This window comes from Salvelinus sp. IW2-2015, unplaced genomic scaffold (genome assembly GCF_002910315.2).
Source record: "Salvelinus sp. IW2-2015 unplaced genomic scaffold, ASM291031v2 Un_scaffold1352, whole genome shotgun sequence".
In the NCBI taxonomy this organism is placed as follows: Eukaryota; Metazoa; Chordata; class Actinopteri; order Salmoniformes; family Salmonidae; genus Salvelinus; species Salvelinus sp. IW2-2015.
In genome coordinates, this window is record NW_019942855.1 from 398,868 (window position 1) to 407,301 (window position 8,434).

An 8,434-nucleotide genomic window follows, 5' to 3' on the forward strand; every position below is an offset into this window, starting at 1 on the left:
GCCAATGTGTGTGTGTTGTGTGTGTGTGGTATTGGTCAAGTGCATTGGTTCAGGTCAGATTTCAGTAGCATGTGATTGTTACTGAAGATTAACTGGACACTGAGCACAGGAGTGAAGCGGATTATGGCGAGGTCAGAGGAGGGTTCTCTCACTCTCGCTCTTCTTGCTCTCTCTCTATACTATTCTCTCGCTCTTTCTCACTCTGTTCTCACTCTATTTCTCTTTCTCTCTCTCTCTTTCTTCCTTTCTTCCTCTCCTTGTTTGAGGAAGCACTAGAGAGGATGAATATAGAACAGTTCTGCTGATTGTTTTATGTTTGCAGGTTATGACCTTGTAAAATAACGATAGGCTTTGTTGTCATTTCTCACATACTCCTTCCTGCTTCTTCCCTTCTACTCCCTCCATTTACCTCTCACCCCCTCAAACTATCACCTTACCCTAAATCTCACCCCTGGCCCCAACCCACCCCACACCTTTTCACCTTGTCCACTCCCCCTCAACCTCTCTCTCACCCCCTGTCCCCTACACTGTTTGACCTTCACCCCCTCCCTATCTGCTTTTTTACCCCTCCTCTCACCCCAATCCTACTCCTGCAGATAGTGCGTGAGAGTGACACCAAACCATGATGGCTTGCTGGACTTTGAGGAGTTCTCTCATACCTGTGGGCCCACGAGAAGGAACTGCGGCTCATGTTCCACACACTGGACCACAACCATGACGGTCTGCATGCCCACCTCACTCACACACGCACATGCGATACACATTTACATTTGACATTTTAGTCATTAGCAGACATTCTTATCCAGAGCGACTTACAGTTAATGCATTCACACACACAGAAAATAAGTATTTAAATTGCATTATAAACTGGGTGGTTCGGGCCTGAATGCTGATTGGCTGACAGCCGTGGTATATCAGACTGTATACCACGGTATGACAAAACATATATTGTTACTGCTCTAATTAAGTTGGTAACCAGTTTTAAAATAGCAGTAAGGCACCTCGGGGGTTTGTGGTATATGGCCAATATACCACGGCTAAGGCTGTATCCAGGCACTCCGCGTTGTTTGTGTATAAGAAACCTTAGCCGTGGTATGTTGGCTATATACCACACACCCTTGGGCCTTATTGCTTAGATAATCATGTATTTGAACCCAAGTCTGATCTAAACACACATAAGTAGACACGTTTTTTTTATTTTTTTATTTTACCGTTATTTTACCAGGTAAGTTGACTGAGAACACGTTCTCATTTGCAGCAACGACCTGGGGAATAGTTACAGGGGAGAGGAGGGGGATGAATGAGCCAATTGTACACTGGGGATTATTAGGTGACCGTGATGGTTGAGGGCCAGATTGGGAATTTAGCCAGGACACCGGGGTTAACACCCCTACTCTTACGATAAGTGCCATGGGATCTTTAATGACCTCAGAGAGTCAGGACACCCGTTTAACGTTCATCCGTAGGAGGGCCATTTGGAATCAATGTCCTTTCACTCACAAAAACACTGTTTAAATTGTTCATACATGCACTATGTCACATTGTACTGCTATGGTAATTTATCCGAATGTGTGGTATGACTGCATGAATGGTATTTAGTATCATACCACATTAATGCATGTAGTTCACAAAGTGGCCACACCACACACATCACTGTGCTCTAACTGTACTGTATGCCTGTAGGTACATATTACATATTGTGGGCACTGATGGGATTCACTGGTTTATGCAGGGCGCATTGATGTCGGGGAGATTCAACAATCGCTGCACAACCTGGGACTGGAGGTGTCCACAGAACACGCCATCAAAATACTACAGAGTTGTGTGTGTGTGTGTGTGTGTGTGTTGTGTGTGTGTGTGTGTGTGTGTGTGTGTGTGTGTGTGTGTGTGTGGTGTGTGTGTGTGTGTGTGTTGTGTGTGTGTGTGTGTGTTGACACTGCTCTGTGTGTTCTCTCAGTATGGACAGGGACGGCACCATGACTATCAACTGGAATGAGTGGCGAGATCACTTCCTGTTTAACCCTCTCACAACATGGAGGGCATCGCTCACTACTGGAAACACTCTCTGGTCAGTCAGTACTGCCTATCTATGCCTTCTATCTCTACACTCTGGTTTAGATCTTTGCTTGACATGAAGTAGCACAGATAGCATTACATGGAATTTTCAAATATTGATGTAATAAAATGTAATTACATAGTAACTATAGAAACAAATAATTTAGCCAGTATCCTTTCATTACAACTGTGGCCATTTTCTCAATCTATGTTTCTATAGTTACTCTGTAATTACATTTTATGTTATAGTTTACATAGTTTAGATTGTTTCTGATGCTTTATCCAGGAATTTTAGTTTAGAAACCTTAGAGAAGGGATCATGTAATTTACATTTGGTGAATACAGATAGTTCTGGATGCCAATCAAGTTTATTCACTGACCAGTGTTTCTCTGTGATTTCTCAGATGTTGACATCGGAGAGCACATGACAGTCCCGCCAGAGTTTTCCCAACAAGAGCGCCAGTCGGGGTAGTGTGGAGGCAGCTGGTTGCCGGGGCATGGCAGGGGCGGTGTCACGTACAGGAACCGCCCCCCTCGACCGTCTCAAGGTCTTCCTACAGGTGAAGGGTTACTGTTGTGTTTACTACAGGATCAGAGGTTAGAGGTCAGTGCAGTGCTGATTAGTAGAATTATGTGTGCTAGAGCAAGGCTGGAAACAAAGCCTGCACATCCAGTAGCTCTCCAGGAGGAGGGTTAGCCACCCCTGATGTACAGAATGTTATTAGAGTAACTGAGCCTGCTGTCTCTCTAGGTGCATGGCTCCAGCTCTAGGGGGATCAAGCTGTGGACGGGCTGAGGGGGATGGTCCAGGAGGGGGTGTACGAGCCCTCTGGAGGGCAACGGCATCAACGTCCTCAAAATAGCCCAGAGTCTGCCATCAAGTTCATGGCCTACGAACAGTGTAGGGAAGAGGACTGTACACACCTGTATACAAATGTGGGTGTAAGAGGCCCCAGAGGTTGATTTGGATTTATTATGGACCAATGTAAGGAGAACACTGATACACACATCTGTAAATAAGTTCTGGTGTATGGGGTAGTCATTAGTGAAGCATAGGAATGAAGGAGTCACACACCCACACTGAGGTGTGAAATGTTGCTCACACACACAACTCTGTTTCTCACCCTGTCAGACACACCCTGTGTCTCTACGTGTTGTGTCTCTGACTCTCCTCCTCCACCCCAGTGTGACTCACGTATTCCCCCCTACCCCCATCTTCCCCAATCTACACTCCCCCTCACTTTGTATCCCTCTCTCCCACCTACCACAATCATCCCCTCATGCCTTAATCCCTGTATATCCCTGCCTCTCTTCCACCTGCCTGTCTCTCCTCTCCCCCCTGTCTCCCTGACTCCTCCATCTTAGATCAAGTGGTTGATCCGGGGCAGAAATGAAGCGGTACTCTGCGGGTGCAGGAGGGTTCATCGCTGGCTCTCTGGCTGGAGCCACCGCACAGCCATCATCTACCCTATGGAGGTGAGTGAGGGGAGACAGACGACAGAAAGATAGACAGACTTTTTATTGAATATAGAAACATAGGACTTTTCTCTCATTTTCCTTCTCTTCCTTGCACACCCACTCTCTTTCCCTTTCTCCTCCCTCTCCTCGCTCCCCAGGTGCTGAAGACTCGTCTTACCTGAGGAAGACTGGCCAGTACTCTGGCATTGTAGACTGTGCCCATCAGATCCTGAGGAAGGAGGGATGCGAGCCTTCTACAGGGGCTACGTGCCCAACACACTTGGCATCATACCGTATGCTGGCATAGACCTGGCCGTCTATGAGGTGTGTGTGAGAAAGTGTGTGTGTGTGTGAGAGAGAGAGCGTAGGGCTGTCCCTGAAAAATAAAAATAAATCTTGGTTTGACCGTCGCTCGTCGAAATGTATAAACGTATATTTTTCCATATATAGACACACCTTTATATGTTTTAATAAAATCAACTATATGCACTGAGCTTGTCTGATGCTTTAAGCGCACTGCTTGATGAAATAATTAAGACACACAAATGACTCAAGAGGGAGCCAGAGATCAAGATAACCAGAAGAAAAAAATCTGTTCTCGACCCTCCTCCTCCCKCTGCTGCTAGCCTTMGTAGAWTMTGCCGGWACGCTCCTGAAGTTGCYGGKAATAGGATAGAGTGATGGACTGTGCCATCCCCATGACCTCCGCAATGTTTTAGTCCACTGAGACAGGCACGAGTCAGACAAGTGTCTCGTCTGCCATAAAAAAATAAATGTCGACCAACAGCCTATCGACCAAGCAATCGACCAGTCAACTAAATGGGGTCAGCCCTGTGTGTGTGTGTGTGTGTCTACCTGCCAGCTGTGTTTGATGTTTTCTGGGAAAGCTAAATCTCATCACTGGCCCTGTCCCTTGTACTCAAGGAAATGCCAGTCAGTATGTATGCTGCTGTTACTGTTGCCCAGCTCTCTCGTAAAAATGACTTTTATGTGTTTAAGTGAACTTTGARTTTTACTTTTACTAGCAGTCAATGAGCYGTGGTTCTCTATACTATGTTCTCATTTTTTTAACACAATAAMATATCTGTCAAATTAACAATGTAGCCTATCTATCCCTTCTCTCCTCTTTCTCCTCTCTCTTTTCTCTCTGTTTATTTTTTCCTTCTCTTTTCTTTCCCCTCCYCTTCTCTCTTCCCCTCCCCCTTTCTATCTCAGACTCTGAAGAATGCCTGGCTCCAGCRGTACGGTAAGGGCTCTGCTGACCCGGGGGTGTTGGTACTGCTGGGCTGTGGTACTGTGTCTAGTACCTGTGGACAACTGGCCTCCTACCCCCTGGCTCTCATTAGAACACGTATGCAGGCCCAGGGTGAGACTGGTGTACAACTGAACTGCAATTCTACCTYCTACCTTACTACATAACATAGATGATATTACACAGATAATATAGATTCTACTACATTCTATAACATAATCTATAATAAATKAATTACTACCTACTATGTCAACCTATTACCCTATATCTACAGKGCCTTCGGAAAGTATTCAGACCCCTTGACTTTATYCACATTTTGTTACGTTACAGCCTTATTCTAAAATGGATTTAATAAAAGATTATCTTCAGAAATCTACACACAGTACCCCATAATGACAAAGCAAAAACAGGTTGTTAGACATTTTAGCACATTTATTAAAAATTAAAAACAGAAATACCTTATTGACATAAGTATTCGGGCCCTTTGCTATGAGAATCGATGTTGAGCTCAGGGGCATCATGTTTCCATTGATCATCCTTGAGATGTTTCTACAACTTGATTGGTCCACCTGTGGTAAATTCAATTGATTGGTCATGATTTGGAAAGGAACACACCTGTCTGTATAAGATCCCACAGTTGACAGTGCATGTCTRTGCAAAAACCAAGCCATGAGGTCGAAGAAATTGTCCATAGAGCTCCGAGACAGGATTGCTTCGAGGCACAGATCTGGGGAAGGGTACCTAAACATTCCTGCAGCATTGAAGGTCCCCAAGAACACAGTGGCCTCCATCATGTCTTAAATGGAAGAAATTTGGAACTACCAAGACTTCCTAGAGCTGGCCGCCCGGCCAAACGAGCAATCAGGGGAGAAGGGCCTTGGTCAGGGAGGTGATCAAGAATTCGATAGTCACTATGACAGAGCTCCAGAGTTCCTTTGTGGAGATCGAGAACCTTTCAGAAGGACAAACATTCTACAGCACTCCACAAATCAGGCCTTTATGGTAGATTGTTCAGATGGAAGCCACTCCTCAGTAAAAGGCACATGACAGCCCACTTGGAGTTTGCCAAAAGGCACCCAAAGACTCTCAGACCATAAGAAACAAGATTCTCTAGTCTGATGAAACCAAGATTGAACTCTTTGGCCTGAATGCCAAGCGTCATGTCTGGAGGAAACCTGGCCACAATCTCTATGGTGAGGCATGGTGGTGGCAGCATCATGCTGTGGGGATGTTTTTCAGCGGCAGGGACAGGGAGACTAGTCAGGATTGAGTAAAAGATTAACAGAGCCACATACCGAGAGTCCTTGATGAAAACCTGCTCCAGAGCACTCAGGACCTCAGACTGGGACAAAGGTTTACCTTCTAACAGGACAACGACCCTAAGCACACAGCCAAGACAATGCAGGAGTGGCTTCGGGACAAGTCTCTGAATCTCCTTGAGTGGCCCAGCCAGAGCCCGGACTTGAACCCGATCTAACATCTCTGGAGATACCTGAAAATAGCGTTTTAGCAAAGCTCCCCATCCAGCCTGACAGAGCTTGAGAGCATCTGCAGAGAAGAATGAGAGAAACTCCCCAAATACAGGTTTACCAAACTTGTAGCGTCATACCAAGAAACATAAACTGTAATCACTGCCAAAGGTGCTTCAACAAAGTACTGAGTAAAGGGTCTGAAATACTTATGTAAATGTGATATTTCAGGGGGGTTGTATTAATTGGTAACAATTTCTAAAAACCTGTTTTTGCTTTGTCATTATGGGGTATTGATGAGGGGGAAAAACTATTGAATCAATTTGAGAATAAGGCTGTAACGTAACAAATGTGGAAAAAGTCAAGGGGTCTGAATACTTTCCGAAGGCACTGTATTACTGTTCGGGCTATCCAAACAAAGTTGAATGCATTCAGTTGTTTCAACTTACTAGGTATCCCCCTTTCCCCTATCTATTAATAGCTATCTAACGGATATAACTGAACTGAACAACAGACGTTTTCGCCCTCTTTCCTCTTTCCACAGCCTCCACTGAGGGGGGCCCAAGCTGTCCATGGTCGGTCAGTTCAAGCACATCATATCACATGACGGGGTACCTGGGCTCTACCGCGGCATCGCCCCCACTTTCCTGAAGGTCATTCCTGCTGTCAGCATCTCGTACGTGGTATACGAACACATGAAGAAGGCTCTGGGTGTGAAATCGTAGAGAGAGGAAGTGAGAGACAGAAAAAAGAGAGGATATAGAGTGCAGCTCTTGGATTTCAAGATGGAGAGGAAGACAGCAGAGGATTGAGGGATAGAAGACAGATAGTCCACCCTTTTCATACACATTCAGTAAGCTTCCGTTTACACCTAGCTAGACAGATTACTCACTGTTTGAATCTCTCAGCCCCTCAGCGACGCGTACCGTCATTAAGAAAGAGGGAGAGTCTGCTATCAGGCTGAGCTGAAGTCTGTAAGAAACTGCTGTGTCTGAGACAGATTAGGAGGAGGAGGTGTAAGGGGAAGGAATGGAGAGAGAGAGAGAGAGAGAGAGAGAGAGAGAGAGAGAGAGAGAGAGAGAGAGAGAGAGAGAGAGAGAGAGAAGAGAGGTGTGTGCGTAAACCCCCATTATAGTCACATCTTCACAATAAGTCTGTGTGTTGCCCTCCAACACACACACAGTAAAGCACACAGTACAGTTTGTATACCTATATGTAGGCACTTATCTAAGGTCAGTTTCATGTTTTGTGAATATAAAGTGATCTTCCTCCAATGACCTTGACATGTACTGTATATTCGCTCTTTACTACACAGCAGAACATGTGTGTTGTTCCACAGTTGTGCTGTTGCTAGAACACTACCAAGCCAAAGTACCCTACCTTTATTTCAATATCTCACAAGAGATTAGAATTGGATTACATGCCTGTGTTTGTCTTCAGTTGCTATTCTCAAAAAAGTACATTCTAATGGGGGAGTTTCTAAAGTTCTTAAACGAGTAAACTTTTTTGACGTTTACATGATGTACTGCATATTGATACAGTATGTATTTTGTAAGGGAAAGATTCTGAACACATTTGCAAGAGAGTACTTATACAGGGTCTTATACAGAGCTGTTCCTCCGACCTAGTCCATGAAGGGCTTGCACTTTTCTCCCCTATTTGTTTAGGGGAATTTCTCCCCTATTTCAAGTGGCTCTTATATACATACAGTCAGGTCCAAAATTATTGGCACCCTTGATAAAGATGAGCACAAAATACTAAATAATACACATTTTGAGCTATATTGTCTGCTTCAAAGAAATTGAACATGATATAATTTTACTAAGACAATTACCAGAGAAATAGATTTTGTTTAAATCTAGAATCCTTAAATAACAAAGCGGTCAACCAAACACTTTTTTGGTAAAAATCTGAGGGAAGGGCCTGGAGAAATGTAACCACTCTCAAATTCATAAGACAGAGCTACGGATGCAAGGACTGACCATCAATGAGATGAAAATGATAGTTTTAAACCATGTTTTGAGGCTCTACATTGACATTGTTTACAAACATTGGAGGAAACAAGGTTATATTTTGGGTTCTGATGGGGTACGACATTTGAACTAAGCTCTTGAGGCATTTAAATGTTATATTCTTCAATAATCAATGGGTATATATCATTAATTTATGAGTCCAAAAATGGATGTAGCAACTAAGGATT

General features: G+C 44.3%; 1 pseudogene; it reads left to right on the forward strand.

The window, feature by feature from the left end:
* The window catches only part of LOC112070540 (mitochondrial adenyl nucleotide antiporter SLC25A23-like), a 13,631-nt pseudogene extending 6,540 nt beyond the window's left edge, over positions 1–7,091 (forward strand).
* The last annotated feature ends 1,343 nt before the right edge of the window (positions 7,092–8,434 follow it).